Source organism: Maniola jurtina, chromosome 24, assembly GCF_905333055.1.
Source record: "Maniola jurtina chromosome 24, ilManJurt1.1, whole genome shotgun sequence".
In the NCBI taxonomy this organism is placed as follows: Eukaryota; Metazoa; Arthropoda; class Insecta; order Lepidoptera; family Nymphalidae; genus Maniola; species Maniola jurtina.
The window spans coordinates 7,005,568-7,026,041 of NC_060052.1; the positions used below are offsets into that span (position 1 = coordinate 7,005,568).

At 37.2% G+C, this 20,474-nt stretch overlaps 1 protein-coding gene across 2 annotated transcripts in view; it reads right to left on the bottom strand.

Annotated features, from left to right (window-relative positions):
- LOC123877784 (mushroom body large-type Kenyon cell-specific protein 1) overlaps positions 1 to 20,474 on the bottom strand; it is a 268,246-nt gene that overhangs the window by 185,290 nt on the left and 62,482 nt on the right. The window lies entirely within an intron of this gene.

Consider the following 20,474-nt stretch of genomic DNA (forward strand, 5'->3'; position numbering starts at 1 on the left):
CATTGTGGATCACTCACAAGCATGCAGGTTCCCTTACGATGTTTTCCTTCACCGCAAGTACCTACTAGCTAATACTTCACTTCGAAAAGTTAGAAGCAAAGACCCAGACGACATTCGCTCAAAATGTCGCCAAATAGTTTTAAGTTACTCGTGAAAAATATCAAGAAACGAAAATAGCTCACAAAAGCTTAAAAAAGTTTTCAAAAAGAGTTTTTAATAATAACCGGCAGAAAATTAAAACTGCCCGCAAAGAATAAGTCGAATCGGTAAGGGGTTAATAAGAAAAAAAATCAGCATTCCATTTTTGAAATCCCGAGGGAATTAAGAGCCGAAAATATTTCTGAATTATTCACAATAGTTTAAATTTTCCAAGCAAAATACTGTAAGAGCTCGTGGTAGATTTTATGAATGCCTCTAAGTCTGTTAGTATACAACTTCTAAAATCAAATGACATAATCATGAATCATGAATATATTGGCGCCCAACGCTGGGCGTAATCACAAGGAGAACGAACGTAGAGTCTTTACTCTCGTATAAACTTTCGAACTTACGAATAAACATAGTTAGTGTCTTCACATAACTTCGTTCTTTCAATTCCTTCGTCCGTTCGTTGAAATCTTCTACAGAAGTTATTTGTTTCAGGTAATAAATTTTTTATGATAAACGGTAATGAGAGAAAAAAATCACACCAATTGAGTCTGAATTTCTATTTATTCCTATTTTTGGTGTACAGTTAGACCTTTGATTTATAAGCATGACTATGAGAACACAACGTACTTTGTTCTGTATTTCAATGGTGTTAGAAAAATCAAACTGAAAATACTTGAAAAGATTTCCTTAAATTGATTTATTTTTGAAACTATCACAGCCTGACAAAGCCTTAGAATAAGTTACTATATTTAAACATAATATGCTATAAGCCTTCATGATCAACCCATTTCCGCCCCACTACTGAGTACGGGTCTCCTCTCAGAATGAGAAGGGTTTAGGCCATAGTCTGCCACGCTGGCCCAATGCGGATTGGCAGACTTCACACACCTTTGAGAACATGGAGAACTCTCAGGCATGCAGGTTTCCTCACGATGTTTTCCTTCACCGTTAAAGCAAGTGATATTTAATTGCTTAAAACGCACATAACTGAAAAGTTAGTGGTGCGTGCCCGGGATCGAACCCCCGACCTCCGATTAGGAGGCGGACGTTCTAACCACTAGGCTATCACAGCTTATACACACAGCTATAAGCCTACATTATCTTTTTTTTTCACGTCTTCATTTCTCATACGCATGGCTAAGGTTTGGACTACTCTTCCGCGATCTGTGTTTCCTGCCAATTACAATCCGGGTATCTTTAAAACAAGAGTGAATAGGCACCTTCTAGGTAAACGCGTCCCATCTTAGACCACACCATCACTTTCCATCAGGTGTGATTGTGGTCAAGCGCTTACCTGCAGTGAATAAAAAAAAAACTTTTAGCTTTTCAAGTAGCGCCCTATAACTTGCCACCAGCTCTTTAACCGAAAGATATTAAAATGACAATGAGAAGACAAATAAAACTTAAAAAGTGACCGAAAAGAATATAGCGCTTCGCCGAAAATCTTTTTTAAAAAGTATAAAAACTTACGAAAAGGGTGGCTGCATCGAAATCAGACCCCCTCTTTTCAATTAGGTATCGGTACCACTGCCATAGTTCTGGAGTTCAGAGTTCTGCGTTCCACAGTCAAATCACGCAACAAATGACGTTGATTCCTAAAGATATATATACGTAGTCTAGAGTCTAGAGTTCTGCGTTCAGAGTTCTGCGTTACTGAACCAATGTTTGTGATAACTACAATCACAGTTCACTATAGTTAGGTAACATGTATAATGACGTCGACGCTTCGACGTAACTGGCAGGCGTCAAATGTTACAGTACATTTGACGCTAGGTAGCCTATGAAATGCCATTCTTTGATTTCACGTCACCCGTAGCCTCTGGTACAGTTTACCGCATATTATTTTTTAATTCATTATAAGCAATGGCTTGACCACAATCACACCTGATGGAAAGTGATGATGTGGCCTAAGATGGGACGCGTTTACCTAGAAGATGCCTGTTCACTCTTGTTTTAAAGATACCCGGATTGTAATTGCTAGGAAACACAGATCGCGGAAGAGTATTCCAAACCTTAGCCAAAATTAACTGCATTTGTTATTCCTTCTGGGTTGTCTTTGAACTAGAGATTTCTACTGGTTCGGAATACCCTTCCTTTCAAGAGTTTTTTGTGACGTGCACGATCGTGCGTGATCCCAACGCTTGGACCACTAGTGGGTCTATGGTATACCCCTCTCCCCCTGCTATCTCCTTATTTTTGACTAGATGATACCGTGACTTCGTCCGAGTGGATTCAGGTTTTTTAAAAATCGTATGGAAACTGCTATTTCGAGATGAAAAGTTGCCTATGTCAATTTTTCGGACGCAAGCTCTGTACCTTATAAATCGGTTAAACGGATGAGCTATTAAGAATCCCGTGAGAACTCTTTGATTTTCTGGGATAAAAAGTAGCCTATGTCCGTTCTCGGGATGTAAGCTAACTCTGTACCAAACTTCATCAAAATCGGTTAAACTTTTAGGCTATGAAACGGTAGCAGATAAGACAGACAGACAGACTTTCGCATTTATAATATTAGTATGGATTTGATCACGTAGAGAAACTCCACGGATAGCTCTCTTCATCGCCCTCTTGGTGACTTTAAGCTTTCTTATAAGGCATGAGACCAATAATAGTTAACGACCACTACAATAAAATGATTAGCATGGTTAAACAGTACTCTGTACTAAAATATAAATATCGTATGAAAAATTGATTATGTCCACAAGGTTTCCATGTTTCATAGAGTATAGAGTTCTGTATGTTTCTTATAATATCTATGAAAATGGCCACTCGCGACGTTCTTATTTTAAAAATCGCTCGCAGCGTTCCAATTTTGTTATTAAGATGGTGTGTGCTTATGAGACTGTCCTAAGACGGCACAAAGGACTGTCTTCGCCATGTTCATATTTTAAAAAGATAATTACTTTTTTAAGAACGCTGTGTGGAATTTTTTACTTTGAGACCACGGACTAAAGAAAGTTAACATCTGAAAAATAAATAGAGAAGCCGACAAAGTCTTATTCAAAAAAAGAATGTACACAAAATCTTGTTTTCAAAAGAAACTAAAGATAGACTAAGGATTTAATAAAAAATCCAAGTTTTACATAGAAACTGGCTAGAAGAACAAAAGCTTTCAAAAAGGCCTGAATGGAAGACCTCCAAAATTACCAGCATAGTTATTTGACAGTAACAGCACAGGTCTTGACAGTTTGGGAACTTCTAACAAGACGTTGAGGCATCGACGTCACTAGCAGGCGTCAAATGTTAGTGCATTTGACGCCTGCTAGTGCCGTCGATGCCTCGTGATAGTGACGAAATGATAGTGCATGTAAAATCCTGCGTTAAACGCAGGATTTTACATCACCATAGCCTAATATTTGACATATCGTTAAATCAAGATCAAGCCGAGAGTTTCCTTGCTCTAGTTCACGCTGGTAACAAAGCCAATATCATATAATCACGAACGCACACAAGGCCATTTCATAAAATAACGAAGTTTTTTTTAGATTTTTTCTAATATGAGGCTGGTTTTAAAACTACATAAGTACCCTGTGTAAAAAAAAAAGATGATTTCAACAATGATGCCGAACTCTTGAGTGATAAGAAGAGAGAGACGTTTGTGATGCGCACACAATTGGCTTCACTTTTGTAAACACGATAATTTTCCACCTATCTTTGATCTCTAGTCTGTGCTTTGCCTGAAAAGAGGCTTTAAATGAGAAACATGTAAGTGTAAGGTCTTTTCCGACTAAGAATATTGCATGATAAGAATTTTAATTAACTCGAATTTTGAATGTTCCTTTTCTGTAGAGTCTGTGTTTATAAAAAAAATGCTTATTCCGGAGTATGTTCAGTTAAGGATTAGTTTATTTTTTTGCGAACTGAAACTCAAGGAATAGATACCTACTTAGTCAAGAAGTTAATGATAGTCGTTAAGTGGTAATTAATTATTTTCAGAGATATAGACAAAACAATCCCACCAAAAACATTTCATGTAAAAATGTAGCCTAGACTCACAAGTTCATACTGTTTTCACTGTTAAAAAGTTATGAGATCTCTAGTAGAGCCAAGCCCCTAGCTGAGCTTAGATTTGTGCTGGCCATGGGACCTATCCCAAGTCCAAAGTAATATAGCTCTTAAATGTTCTTGACTGTATCAAATTTATAACAATAAATAACAAATCACTCTACTTACAAGCTCTGATTCTACAAACCCTACATCTTGGTAAAAAAAGGACGGCTTGGCCGTTTAATGTTCGTAAAACTATTACATGACATAACATATTTTAAGGCCTTAAGGAATAGTTTGTTCGACAATTACTAATTTGTATTGTACTTCGTGATGGTCGCAGAAGCAATTCCGGGCTTAGATGTCATTTCAGATAAAAAATCCACGAACTGTAAACGGCCAAGCCGTACTTTTTTTACCAAGATATAGGGTTTGTAGAATCAGAGCTTGTAAGTAGAGTGATTTGTTATTTATTGTTATAAATTTGATACAGTCAAGAACATTTAAGAGCTATATTACTTTGGACTTGGGATAGGTCCCATGGCCAGCACAAATCTAAGCTCAGCTAGGGGCTTGGCTCTACTAGAGATCTCATAACTTTTTAACAGTGAAAACATTATGAACTTGTGAGTCTTGGCTACATTTTTACATGAAATGTTTTTGGTGGGATTTCATTTCTTTTTGACAGGTGCCCTAGATTTTTTTGGATCTATTTTTTGTAGGTACATCATTTTCATGGCCCACTCCCTAATAAATCTGCCAAGGACATCTTATCCTGAAAATATCAGCATTCTAGCGACAGAATTTACAGATTTGCTTTTCTCATAAGAGGCGTAGAGGGGGAAAATTTCCAAAGTCTTAATTTTCCTGTTGTTTGTATGCAATTTATAGTCTACATACCAAATTTCAGTCTTCTAGGACTTCGGGAAGTGCCCTAGAATTACAGACTAGAAGTTTGACTGTCAATAAATCTGAAACTATAAAAGCTAGACAATTGATACTCAGTGCGTTTAATAAGTCTGCCAAGGACATCTTATCCTGAAAATATCAGCATTCTAGCGACAGAATTTACAGATTTGCTTTTCTCATAAGAGGCGTAGAGGGGGGAAATTTCCAGTCTTAATTTTCCTGTAGTTTGTATGCAATTTATAGTCTACATACCAAATTTCAGTCTTCTAGGACTTCGGGAAGTGCTCTAGAATTACAGACTAGAAATTTGACTGTCAATAAATCTGAAACTATAAAAGCTAGGCAATTGATACTCAGTGCGTTTAATGAATCTGCCAAGGACATCTTATCCTGAAAATATCAGCATTCTAGCGACAGAATTTACAGATTTGCTTTTCTCATAAGAGGCGTAGAGGGGGGAATTTCCAAAGTCTTAATTTTCCTGTAGTTTGTATACAATTTCTAGTCTACATATCAAATTTCAGTCTTCTAGGACTTCGGGAAGTGCCCTAGAATTACAGACTAGAAGTTTGACTGTCAATAAATCTGAAACTATAAAAGCTAGACAATTGATACTCAGTGCGTTTAATAAGTCTGCCAAGGACATCTTATCCTGAAAATATCAGCATTCTAGCGACAGAATTTACAGATTTGCTTTTCTCATAAGAGGCGTAGAGGGGGGGCATTTCCAAAGTCTTAATTTTCCTGTAGTTTGTATGCAATTTCTAGTCTACATACCAAATTTCAGTCTTCTAGGACTTCGGGAAGTACCTTAGAGGTTTTGAGTAGAGGTTTTGATGATCATCAGTGAGGGACGAAATCGGCGTATTTTAGGTATCAATAAATCTGTAACCATAAAAGCTAGATATTTGATATTTGGTATATTTGGTAAATTTGCTGAGGACACCTTATACTGAAAATTTCAGCTTTCTAGCGTCATCCAGACCGAAGTTATGACGGGTCGAAAATACGGCGAAACACTTCGAGAAAAAGGTACGTAGCGCCCCGGCCGCCGCGTTTGGCTCGTCTTGGCGGGGGCACTGCCGTGCCCCCTGATATCAAAATACGGTGTTATATTGAAAAAAAATTTAGGATAGTGTTATTAAAATTGAATTACCTACCTATTCATTTTTATATTTTAGAATTATTACTTATTAGTCTCATTCTAAAGCTGCGATCGAAAATGTCAACCCTGTAAATAGACAAAGAAAAAATAAATTAAATTAATAAATAAAATAATAATAAAAACGCGACGCGAGGCGACCAACGAAAAGCGTTGCAAACTAATTAAAAACATCAATTCCGAGCCCCGGGTACAGGGGAATATTTCAAATGCACGCACACACACACGCGCCACCCCCGTGCACACACGCAAGCGCACACACAAGTTAAAAATAAGTCCCGGGCCATACCGTGAGAGAATGGTTTGAGAGCACCTCAAAGGCAGAACTGCGTAACTGACAAAAACGTTAACTCCTAAAATTTACAAACCTGTAATTTTTAAATTATTAACTTACGGATGTAAAATGAATTTTTGGTTTATAAATCATATTTTTTTTGACCATATTTAAAATTGTCATAACCTCTCATAATGATGTTATGCAGAATTTTATGAGTAAGATACTTTATGTATCAATAAATAAAGAATTGTTTGTTTGGGGTAGTACAAGTGTAATAAATAAAATACCTTTAAAATATGACTAAATGACTACTTGAGGTTCAATTCCCAAAATGACCTAAGTGTAAGTATAGATAACGGCTAAAATATCGCAAAGTGTGAAATTAATACATACACACACTTTTGTGAAGTCAAACAAAAAAAATTGCAAATATGGAATTCCGAGCTGAATTTTAAAAATGTGAAAGATTTTATAATACATATTAATTATTGTTTGTGGGCTTGTTTTAGAGACCAGAAATGATCACCTATTTGACTTTCAAAACGTGTACAGTAGTTACCATAATATTATTTAGAAAAATAAACTGAATGGAAAAATAATTATTTCAAATCATTAATTTTTAATGCCGTTACCAGGTTTTTCTCCACAACAGTAGCGTATCTCGAACTTATCCGGTGGGGGGACGGGCATAGCCGGGTGTCTTAAGGAGGAGAGAGACGGGAAACCCGGTTATCGTAAATTGATCTAGGGGGGGTAGGGGGAACCCAAATTTGACAGCGATTGAAATTGGCGGCAAGATTATTGGTCGGGATATTTTTTTTCTATGAATTAGCATGCATTTGTTCGCGTATCGGTTTTTGCATTTGGATGAATGAGTATGGATTTTTGCATCGTCCATAACGTATTGGATAAAAGATAAAAAAAGAAACTGTCTCTGGTCTGGCGTCGTAATTTAATATTTATAAGAGAGAAGTATTCTTTTCTACGTACCTACTTGTACTAGATGATTTAGGTTTTTAAAAATCTTTCTCGAGTTCATTATCGAGAAATCAGAATGGTACCTACCTATTAAAAAGTTTTCCTTAAAAAGATAAAGATGCGTGAGAATCGAACCCTAGATATTCAGAGCCTTGATAGCTCAACGGTTGAGAAGCGGACTGAATTCCGAAAGGTCGGCGGTTCAAATCCCACCCGTTGCACTATTTGTCGTATCCACTCCTGGCACAAGCTTTACACTTAATTGGAGGGGAAAGGGGAGTATTAGTCATGATTAGCATGGCTAATTAAAAAAAAAAGATATCCCGAATATTAAGCTAACGTCTTAAACGAGTTATTTCCTTTATCGGGTTTTCTAAAAGCTTCGTGTTCAGTAGTGAGCCGTGGCTTCCAAAAGCCAAACTAGTATATTATCCAAAGTAGCGCAAAATGTCGTCAAAGTTGCTCAAAATATGTAACGAAACGGCAACCCACGCGGCTGACTGAAAACTTTCCGTTGTTCACAATTCAATAGAAACTTTGCGCTACTATCCACATTTTGGGTTACTATTAACTTTACCTAAAGGTCTTACGGCATTATTAATAGAATAAATAATGTTTTTAACTGTAAGTTTTTAAAAAGTTAACTACTGTTTGTTGACAGCTTTTTCCACTAGCTTATGGTTGCTACTTCGTCAACCTGGACAATACAAATTTCAAACATCAGTTTACCTTTTCTTAGCATGCGTCATAATAGCTATCTGCATGCTTTTAGATTCATCAGTCCAGAAGGTTGAGCTGTGCGTTGATAGCTCAGTCAGTCAGTCAGCTTTTACTTTTATATTGCTTTCATAACAGGAAACCAATGTCAAAAAAACACAAGTAATAATTAAAACAATTAAACTATTGTGATAGGAGTTTAATATTGTCTTTTTAGCTTTTGGTTTTTATTCAATTGTACTATCTGCTTTATTAACTTAAATATAAATGCGAAAGTGTGTTTGTTTGCTGGTTTGTCCTTCAATTATGCCACAACGGAGCACCAAATCGACGTGATTTTTCGCATGGATATAGTTAGTTAGCTGAAGAGTGACATAGGCTACTCTTTATTCCAGAAAATCAAAGAGTTCCCACGGGATTTTTAAAAACCTAGGTCCACGCGGATGAAGTCCATCGGGTACCAGTAAGTCCTAAATAAGTTCAACTTATTTAACCACTAGTTAATGCCCGCGACTTCGTTCGCGTGGACGTAGGTTTTTTAAAAATCCCGAGGGAACTCATTGATTTTCCGGGATAAAAAGTAGCCTATGTGCTAATCCAGGGTATAATTTATCTCCTTTCTAAATTTCAGCCCAATCCGTCCAGTAGTTTTTGCGTGAAGGAGTAACAAACACACACACACACACACATACAAACTTTCGCCTTTATAATATTAGTGTGATCTCATATCGTGTATGTACTGTGGCATGCAATTATTTAGTCAGAGCTGAGCTCAAAACGCTGAAGGAAATGGTTTGTTTGTTGGTTTATTGGTTTGTCCTTCAATCACGTCACAATTGAGGAATTATATGTCAACGTGATTTTTTGCAGGGCTAAGGAATGACATAGACGACTTTTTATCCCGGAAAATCAAAAAGCTCCCACTGAATCCTTAAAAACCTAAATCTACGCGGATGAAGTGTCAAGTCGAGGGCAATCAGCTAATACAAGAATCTCAGTTAAATGTATTTTACTTGAAAATTCGAATGAAATTATACTTATTTCACCATATTATCATGTCGTGTAAGTTCTGTGGCATGCAACTATTTAGTCAGAGCTGTGCTCAAAACGCTGAAGGAAATGGAAACCTGGCGGCTCGCTGAAAACTTTCCATTGTTTCACGTTCACTGGCAACTTTGTGTGACGCGAGTTTAATATCCGGCCTTTTTGGCTTTTGGTTTTTATTGAATTGTTTTATCCGCTTCATTTACTTAAAATTACTTAAAACTTATAAATGGAAAAGTGTTTGTTTGTTGGTTTATTGGTTTGTCCTTCAATCACGTCGCAACGAAACAACATATCGACGTGATTTTGGCGTGGGAACTTTGCGCTACTATCCACGTTTTAGGTTACTATTAACTTTACCTAAAGGTCTTATAGAATAAATAATGTTGTTTAACTGTAAGTTTTTTTAAAAGTTAACTAGGTTTTTAACTTTTTATTTTTTTCGGAACGTTGTTTGTTCTGAATTTGTTATTCTTCCAGTAGCTTATGACCGCGACGACGTCCGCGTCGATTACAGAAATTTCAAACCGCTGTTTGACTCCTTTAGGGATTAAATTTTCAAAAGTCCTTTTTTAACGGATGTCTACGTCATAATAGCTCTGCATGCCAAATTTCAGCACGATCCGTCCAGTAGTTTGAGCTTTGCGTTGACAGATCAGTTAGTCAGTCAGTCAGTCAGTCAGTCAGATAGTCAGTCAGTCAGTCAGCTTTTCCTTTTTAACCCCCGACCCAAAAAGAGGGGTGTTATAGGTTTGACGTGTGTATCTGTGTATCTGTCTGTGGCATCGTAGCTCCTAAACGATTTAACCGATTTTAATTTAGTTTTTTTTGTTTGAAAGGTGGCTTGATCGAGAGCGTTCTTAGCTATAATCGAAGAAAATCGGTTCTGCCGTTTGAAAGTTATCAGCTCTTTTCTAATTTTCTTATAGAGGTTTTTGTGTAGGAGTTTTTTAAATTTTGAGTTATATATACAGACTAGCTGATACCCGCGACTTCGTTCGCGTGGATGTAGGTTTTTTAAAATTCCCGTGGGAACTCTTTGATTTTCCGGGATAAAAAGTAGCCTATGTGCTAATCAAGGGTATAATCTATCTCCATTCTAAATTTCAGCCCAATCCGTCCAGTAGTTTTTGCATGAAGGAGTAACAAACATACACACACACACACACACACACACATACAAACTTTCTCCTTTATAATATTAGTGTGATGATGATGGATTTAGATTTACGTCAATCAAAATCACTAACGACAACTATCAGTACGCTACGAGCAGGCTAAAGTTTCATTCAAAACGTTGAACGAAACGGCGAGCCGACCTGAAAAGTTTCTATTGTCCACAATTCAATAACAACTTGCAGCCGCCACTCCGCTCCGCTCGGCTCCAACTTTAATATCCGACGTTTTTGGAACCAGCGTGAAATTCTATCACGTGTAGTGTAGGTATCACCTTGGTTTATTGTTAGGGTTTAAAAAAAATTAAAGGATAACATTATCTGCTGAGTAATTTCCTTAGTGCTTGAAGACCAAAGTCTTTGAATAGCAGTGATGACATGGGTAATATGGTTCCAAGTCATAGCTATAAAATAAATAAATAAAAATAGCTAAAATAAGCTAAGAAACATCCAAACATTCACACTTTCACATTTATAATATTATTAGGATTAGGATTAGGATATTACCTATTTAAATTAGACAGTGCTATAATATTATTATTATGTTCCACAGCCTCAATTTGATTCGTCCATCTCATGGACGATTTGATGCAGCTTTTACGTTGATTTAACTTTCTTGTACGCTGGAAATACGTTCACAAAAAGCAGAACAAGTAGACAGGTAGGTATCAGTCCACAGCGAAGTTAGGAGCGCCTAAACTAGCGATCGAACAAAAACAAAGCCGACGCGCGATGCAACAGGTAGTCAGGACTCAGGCCGCGTGCTGGCTTGTGACATGATTTGTTAGGCTCTTATACTATTACGATTTTTAACCCCCGACCCAAAAAGAGGGGTGTTATAAGTTTGACTTGTGTATCTGTGTATCTGTGTGTCTGTGTATCTGTGTGTCTGTGTATCTGCCTGTGGTATCGTAGCTCCTAAACTAACGAACCGATTTTAATTTAGTTTTTTTTGTTTGAAAGGTGGCTTGATCGAGAGTGTTCTTAGCTATAATCCAATCGGTTCAGCCGTTTGAAAGTTATCAGCTCTTTTCTAGTTACTGTAACCTTCACTTGTCGGGGGTGTTATAAATTTTTAATTTACACTTGTTCCTTGTATAATACATATTTAAGGCCTCATGGCCGATTTGAAACAGTTTTTACGTTGATTTAACTTTATTGTACGCTGGAAATACGTTCACAAAAAGCAGAACAAGTAGACAGGTAGGTATCAGTGCACAGCGAAGTTAGAAGCGCCTAAACTAGCGATCGAACAAAAACAAAGCCGACGCGCAATGCAACAGGTAGTCAGGACTCAGGCCGCGTGCTGGCTTGTGACATGATTTGTTAGGCTCTTATACTATTACGATTTTTAACCCCCGACCCAAAAATAGGGGTGTTATAAGTTTAACTTGTGTATCTGTGTGTCTGTGTATCTGCCTGTGGCATCGTAGCTCCTAAACTAACGAACCGATTTTAATTTAGTTTTTTTTGTTTGAAAGGTGGCTTGATCGAGAGTGTTCTTAGCTATAATCCAATCGGTTCAGCCGTTTGAAAGTTATCAGCTCTTTTCTAGTTACTGTAACCTTCACTTGTCGGGGGTGTTATAAATTTTTAATTTACACTTGTTCCTTGTATAATACATATTTAAGGCCTCATGGCCGATTTGAAACAGTTTTTACGTTGATTTAACTTTATTGTACGCTGGAAATACGTTCACAAAAAGCAGAACAAGTAGACAGGTAGGTATCAGTGCACAGCGAAGTTAGAAGCGCCTAAACTAGCGATCGAACAAAAACAAAGCCGACGCGCGATGCAACAGGTAGTCAGGACTCAGGCCGCGTGCTGGCTTGTGACATGATTTGTTAGGCTCTTATACTATTACGATTTTTAACCCCCGACCCAAAAAGAGGGGTGTTATAAGTTTGACTTGTGTATCTGTGTATCTGTGTGTCTGTATATCTGTGTGTCTGTGTATCTGCCTGTGGTATCGTAGCTCCTAAACTAATGAACCGATTTTAATATAGTTTTTTTTGTTTGAAAGGTAAGATCGAGAGTGTTCGTAGCTATAATCCAAGAAATCGGTTCAGCCGTTTGAAAGTTATCAGCTCTTTTCTAGTTACTGTAACCTTCACTTATCGGGGGTGTTATAAATAGTAGGGTTTAAATCCAGTGGGATTTGATTTTTTCGGGACAAAAGGTAGCCTAGGTAAATAGATAATGTCTATCCCCCTGATGCAAGATACCTATCTCCATACTAAATTTCGTCAAAATCGGTTAAACAGATGGGTATAAGCTTGCAGACAGACAAATAGGCAGACAGACACACTCTTCACTCTTGTGTGTCTGGCTGTTAATTACATTTTCACGGCCCAAACGGGAGAAGCTACAATAATACAACAGAATAAAAATTCAAAATTAAATAAAAGATACTAAAAGGATGAACATTCCTACCTTTTGATATCAAGATTTATTCTTAAAAACTTTCTGGTTGGCTCTTTACTATTTGACTACCCAAATCATCATTTTAAAAGCTAAACAAATCCAAGAAATCCATTTTTTTTTTTTCAAAACATTGTCAGTAAAATACTGCCATACTGAAGATTACTTCCAAATCGAATAACACACATAAATTTCCACCCCCAATTAGCAAACCATACACAATTCTAATTACCCCAAAAAACCCCCCCTGGAACCCGAAAAAAGGGGGTCAAGTAACCGAGAGCGATTTAATGTGCCCGAGCTGTATTGATTCCCCGCATTCTTTCACACAGGCGCGCCGGAAGTACGCCACCCTATTCCACCCCCCCTTAGGAAGTCGGGATGAACGGGGGTTAAGAATTTTTTCGGCGATACTTGATTGAGAGTTAAGATCTAGGGGTTTTGTAATATCGATCTAGGTTTTAAGAAAGGAAATTGGCGAATCTCATAGAGTTTCAGACCCAAACTAACAGAACCGTGAGCCTCAAGCCCACGTTCACGAATCAAACTTCTCATGCTTGTTCTAGTAAACCAGTCTAACAAAAAACTTCATCAAAGTCTATCAAATAAAGTTGGGAGAAAAAAGATATTCACCTGTATTGCCATGTAACGGTTATTTATAATGTGTGCTTGTGAATAATTACATTTTTGATCCCCATCTTCTAAAAGTATCAGGCTTACACAGAAAAATATTATCACTATTCGATAAATATTATCACGGTTCGATTCCTGGCGGGAGCTTAGAATTTTATTATTTCTCTGATCTGGTCTGGTAGGAAGCTTTGGCAGTGGCTAGTTACCACCCTATCGCGTTCCGATACTAGATGCCGCGTAGAAACCAAGGGGTACCTTATCCCTACCATATCCCTTCCAGATTAGCCCGCTTCCACCTTACACTGAATCATCACTTACCACCAGTATCTCAATTGAAAAAAGTCTCACTAGATCAGACTATTATCTTCCTAAATTGACCTGGGAATAGAACCCGGAACTCCTATTTATAAGGCCATAGCGCTCACCACTCCGCCAGGGAGGTCGTCTGACGTAGGTGCTATTTGTCTCAAGTCTGTCCCGCTAACCGTCTAACCCGTCTAGACGTACAGTACCTATCTCGGTTTCAGACTAACTCAACAGAAAGACTAGGCTACAATACTTTTACTTGAGAAATACTAGGTACTATAATTATTACTTATGTTAGATTTTTCCCCCGATTTAGTCCGCTTGAATTCGGTTTTTGTTTTTGGAAAATTCCATAGAAAATCTTTGCTATCCCGGAATAAAAGTCGTCACTGTTTTTGATGAATTTTTTTGGAAAAAAAATGTCAAGACAGGGCAGACGTACCTATTTTTAATTTTTTTATTGGTGGTTGTACTATCTGACAATAAGGCCTCATTCGCACGAGAGCTTTTTTAACGTCCGTTAAAAAAGCGTTCTAATAGAACAAATGCATTCCCCAGGATCTGTTCACACGTCAACGCTTTTTTTACCCGCACTTTTTATTTTCAGCGCCACGCCGGGTTTTAACGCAACGCTTTTTTAACGCTCGTGCGAATTAGGGCTAATACAAGTTTATTATTTGACATGCTCTTGAAAAGTAACAAGTTTTCTAGAAAATTAGTACAAATTAAAAGTCTGTTTATTAGGATGAAAATGGACTAAGAACTTGAGATTTTGGTAGGCTATGTCTAAAATATGGTCTCAATAAGAAAGGATTTTCAAAAAATCAACCCACGCGAAGCCAAGGCGGATCAGCTAGTAAGGCAACCGTGAGAAGATATCGATACATCATGGTCTAACCGGTTTCCTCGAAGCGACTGAAACGAGAGGGAAACCTATATGTATGTATGTATGTCTGTACCCGCCCGTCTCCGTAACCGTGTAACCCGTAGACCAAGTTAACAAAGGGCTTATGCGGTGGAGTTCTTTGAACTTTTTATTGGGACCTGTCTGTCTTTATATAGGAGAGAGAAAATATAACTTATTTAGATAAAGTTTGCATTTCGTTTGCCCATTTAAGCCAAGATTATGATATCGTTTCTTTCTTTCTTTTTAACCGCCCACGGCTGAGTCAAAAGGAAGGGTTATGATTTTAGCAGTCTATGTATGTATGTTTGCATCAGATTCTGTGTGTTCCACTGTAGCGCCTAAACTACTGGGCCGATTTTCATGAATGAGGTGTCAATCGATTCTTTGGGTGGCATAGACTACATTTTATACGAAAAAAAATACATTTTCCAAATATTTAACTAAGTATAGCCAGCAAAATATCACGTCGATCCGTTGCTTCGTTACGTGATTGAAGGACAAACCAATAAACAAACAAACTTTCGCATTTATAATATTAGTAGTGATTTTACAGGCAGATATGCCATTCTATTTGACCTCAAATAAAAAATTTAGCAACGAAAAAGTAAACCAAAAACGTTCGCAAATCTTCACGATATCTCAAGACAGAACAAAACCCTGAATAAGAGAGAAATGAGCCATCCAAGCTAAAACAATGCTAGGAAAAATAGTGGGCGAAATTGGTCATAATGAGTGTCTTCTTACCCCCCCAACCCCTTCCCTGGGTCAAGCGAGGAAATAAAATTTTAAATTGAAGCCGTGAAAAAGACAAAATGCGAGTTAGGGCGGGTGTACAATGGCTATTTGTTGTGTTTATTATTTAATTTTTCTCGCCGTTTCAGCTGGGTAAGTAAATAAAGTGTTTTAGGTTTAGTAAATTGCTGTATTTGTACATCTGTTTTGTGTAGTGTTGAAGAAAATAATTAGGTACGTTGTCGTTTACTAAGCTAAAAAGCTAAGTTTAAAGCTAAGCGCCAGTGTTTTGGGAACTATGCCCCCCAATGATAACTTTGACTGTATATATTTTTGTAAATTACACTTCACACTAATGTTCTAAAGGCGCAAGTCTTTGTGTGTATGTGTGTATGTTTGTTACTGTTTCACGCAAAATCTACCAGACGAATTTGCTTGTAGAGTGGAGATAGATTATACCCTGGATTAAAAGCTACTTTTATCCCGGAAAATTAAGAGTTTCTACGGGATTTAAAAAAAACCCTATATCCACGCGAACGAAGTCGCGGGCAGCGTGAAAGTGCTTGGTGCGCAATTCTGACTCGCACTTGGCCAGTTTTTCAGTTTTGACCAAAAGTACATTACGTTTGCATAAATGTTGCGCAACGTGCCATTCAAACCAGCCGCTCCGAGCCAAGTCAAGCCAATCACAGCTTATTACCGCCATTAACCGCCTAGACAGCCAATCACAGCCAATGAACGCCATGACAGCCAATCAACGCCATGACAGCCAATTACAGCCACTCAACGCCATGACAGCCAATCACAGCGCAGCTACGACTACAGGATGCTTTTGTTTCACAGTGTAGACGCGCCCTTACAGTGACCTCCGTCTGGAGTTGGAGCAAGTAAAATTAAAATTACAACCATAAATTAAACATGAGCTTTCATATTTTAAAGGTTTTTCGAGTTATATTATAATGTTAACATTTTAGTTCACTGTGTTCTGAAATTTCATAAAAGCACACATCCTTTTGTTTGTGACGAATACCCACTACGACGTACGTTTAACAGGGCTCTCTCCGTCACTTACTCCATACAATCGTAGTTCCAATTTCATTTGAATATTAAGCAACCAAAATCCATGAAATTTTGCAGACATATTCTAGAAACTAATATCTGTGTCTGTGGTGTTTTAAATTTTTCTAAAAATATGTAGTTTTAAAATTACAGGGGCTTAAAGATTTGTACTTATGTGAATTTTTAAGACCGCGTAACTTTTAAACTGAGTATTTTAACAGAAATCTGGAAAACCACAGACATAGATAGATAGATAGAAACTCTTTATTGCACACAAAAAACACATATAAGGATAACAACACAGTAAGAAGAAAACAGAAAAAAACAATTGTGTGCAAAGGCGGCCTTATTGCTTGGAGCAATCTCTACCAGGCAACCTTTGCTGAAAGGAGAAGTTCTAGGAAGGAGGTTGGATAGTACCAAGTCGCAAGGATTTTTTTTACAAAGATTTATATATATACTAATAAACATAAAAAGTAATTATATATATATAAATATATATGTATATGCTATATATGACAATATAGTTACTTGCATATAATATAAAAGGGATACATATAATATAAAAAATAATAATATAATAAATAAAAACAATATTTAAACTATTATGGCATAGATAAGTAGAATTCTTTCAAACGATTTTTAAATATTCATGACAATGACAAAATGACAAATGACATAGATATTAGTTTCTAGAATATGTCTGCAAAATTTCATGGACTTTGGTTGCTTAATATTCAAATGAAATTGGAACTACGTTTGTATGAAGCGAGTGACGGAGAGACCCCTCTTAAGCATTTTTACGTATGCGAAATAAAAATAGAGATTTTTGTCTGTGCATTTAATTGAAGTATACATGCTTATGACCGAATATACTCTTTGAAATGTTTCGCGATTAATGTTTAATTAGTCGTTACATTTACCGTTAAAATCAAATTTAAACGTCGATAAAAAAAATGAGGTGCCCCAAGCAGGTTTTGTTAACTTTGATACTAAATTTTTCTAACGTTAAAGGTCGACAGCATAATATAGTACATGCATGTACATAATATTATACATGTAACAATGCATCGCTTGGTGATCTATGCTGGTAAAGTTACAAGTCACGACCGAAGCCACCCAACCACCCCAGACCAGAGACAATTTGGACATTGCCTAGCTGACCCGCCACGACTTATCTTGAGAGTTGAGTGGATTCTTTGAAAATCGGTGAGGGGGTGGAATTCCCAAAAATCCTTGAATACAACTTCATTTTTGATTGAAAACCAAATACCATTTTTCATGGATATGACATGAAAAATGACGGATTTTAGACCTCTATTAATTAACCTCTTTAAAAGTGGAATTTTCAAAAATCCTTTCATTGAATTCGTTACAAAAATAATCGACTTTCTTTTCTGTGCGTTGATCGTTCAGTCAGTCAGTAAGACAAGCATTTTTATGTTTAGATAATTTCCCAAATTATCCCTGTCTGGAATCGAACCCGGGACGTCCCATTATAAGAATACATTTCAAACGAGTGATAAATACAGCATCAACAGATGGACGATTCAAAAGAGCTGGGCTTGTAAAAGTCTATTTGAATAGACTCGTCTTGCCTATTTTAAACAAAATGCTATCTATAATTAAAATCATTTTCGTACCATCATTTTATTCAAAATCGAAGCCATTGTACGTAAAACCAGCCTTAAGGCTTCAAACACACAGAAAGCGAAGACAAAAACCTAAAATTAAATTTTTTTACATCTCACCAACGTTAATAGGATTCGATCCTCGAAACACAATGAGAAAAATGGATCCAAAATCGTTTCATTTTCAGAAATCCAGTAGGAATGCTGACTGTTAGATGTACCGACGAACTTATTTAAGATAAATTTTACTTTGAAGCTAGTGTTCAAATTCTAGCAACATTTGATCTCATACTAAGCCTGCACATGTGGCTATCGTGTTTGGTCTTATGTTGCGGCTACATGGCTACATTAAGGTTAACGTCAATGCCCAACAACGCCATAATTATCGCAATAATCAACCCGTTAAACTGAGTGGCCACACTTCCACGCTTAACATCTAATGCCAATCGAATTGGGTTTAAAATCGTCTAACGCCAAACGGCATTGTGAATGATCGTTTATTCGAAATACGTTGATCGTGGCTACATCTACGTTTAACGGGAAACGCCGTTGAACATCGCGTTGTTGGCCATTAGTGTGGCCGGGACATTAGTGACCAAGGTGTGATGATGGACCAGGTAGATGGTATAGGAACATTTCACTTCTCGGGAGTGATTGTTTATCATCATCCACATCTTAACCCTTCGTCGGCCCACTACTGAGCATATATACCTACCATACAACAAAGGCCAACTGTCAGCACGTCACGATGTTTTCCTTATTTAAAACTAGCTGATGCCCGCAGCTTCGCCCGCGTGGATGGGTCAGATCCCCTGCAGCATCAGGATTGAGGAGTTGGACTCCAAATTTTTTATGAAACAATGTCGCAAAGTTCCTCTATCGATTAAAAAAGAAATGACGCAAATCGGTTCAGAAATCTCGGAGATTTCGGTGTACATAGGTAGAAAAAAACAACTCCCTTTTTGAAAGTCGGTTAAAAAAGTAGCCTATGTTACGCCCTGGTCAATCCTCTACTTGCCTGTGAAAGTCCCGTCAAAATCGGTTCAGCCGATCCCAAGATTAGCCTTTTCAAACAGACAGACAGACAGACAGACAGACAGACAGACAAAAATTTTAAAAACGTGTGATTCAGTTATGGTATCGTTCAAATAACCATATGAGCTTAATATGAGGTAGTTATTTCGAAATTACAGACAGACACTCCAATTTTATTTATTAGTATAGATTTAAATATTTAGAATAGGTACACAAAGCTCTACGTCAAACCACTAACAATCAACACATTTTCACTTTTTTAATATTAAGAAGCTAGATAGTGCACGCATACGCGCGCGTTTAGTGTGACGTTCTGCCGTCAATTTCCGTCGAGTCTGGTATCTGTCGAAGCCCTTACGTATGGTAATTTTCTCGTAAACCGGCCTTTACTCGAGATAACTCGTATAATATTTATGTATATATGTCTGTGCTAGAACCCGTCTGTCCCGCTAACTTAGTAACCGTTTGACTCAGTCGAGCTTAGCTTAGGATTAGATCAGGCACAAAACTGGCTACATTTAAACATATTACATATAACTATACTATAGTTCTCTTAGTTTGCCTATTTAAAAGGTAAACTAGTAGCTTCTCGCTGAAATGCGTAAGAGGCGCACTATACGTGACTCATACGACCTTTTTATCGCGAACTGACAATGAAATCATGATACAAGTGAAAGCATAACTCCAGAAAGTCTAAAGCACCAGGCAAATCGCGTCGCTTGCGCGTTGTAATACTTTTTTAGGGTTCCGTGCTTCAAAAAGTAAAAAAGGCAACCATATTGGATCACTTTGTTCTCTGTCTGTCCGTCTGTCGTGTCTGTCAAAAAACCTATAGAGTACTTCCCGTTGATCTAGAGTCATGAAATATGGCAAATAGGTAGATCTTATAGCACAAGTAAAGGAAAAATCCGAAAACCGTGAATTTGTGGTTAAATCACAAAAAAAAATAAGTTTCCAAGAAAAAAACAATTTATTAATTCACATATAGATTTTATGATGGTACGGAAGGAACCCTTCGTGAGCTAGTCTGACTCGCACTTGACCGGGTTTTTTAAATGAAACTCTTTCGTTCGAATGGAATTTTTGAAAATCAGTAAGGGGGTAGAATTTTCAAAAATCCTGAAACAACATATTTCTCTATTTTTAATCCAAAGACTAAATTACAATTTTCATGGAAATAACATTGAAAAATTACGGATTTTGCTACAAACTTTCAACCCCTATTTATTACACTCCTTGGGGGAGGAATTTCCAAAGATCGTGAAACACTCAATTTTTAACCGTCAATAGGTACCAAATTTCATGGATATTCGAAAACTTTTGACAAGTGTAAATTAAAAATTTATAACAC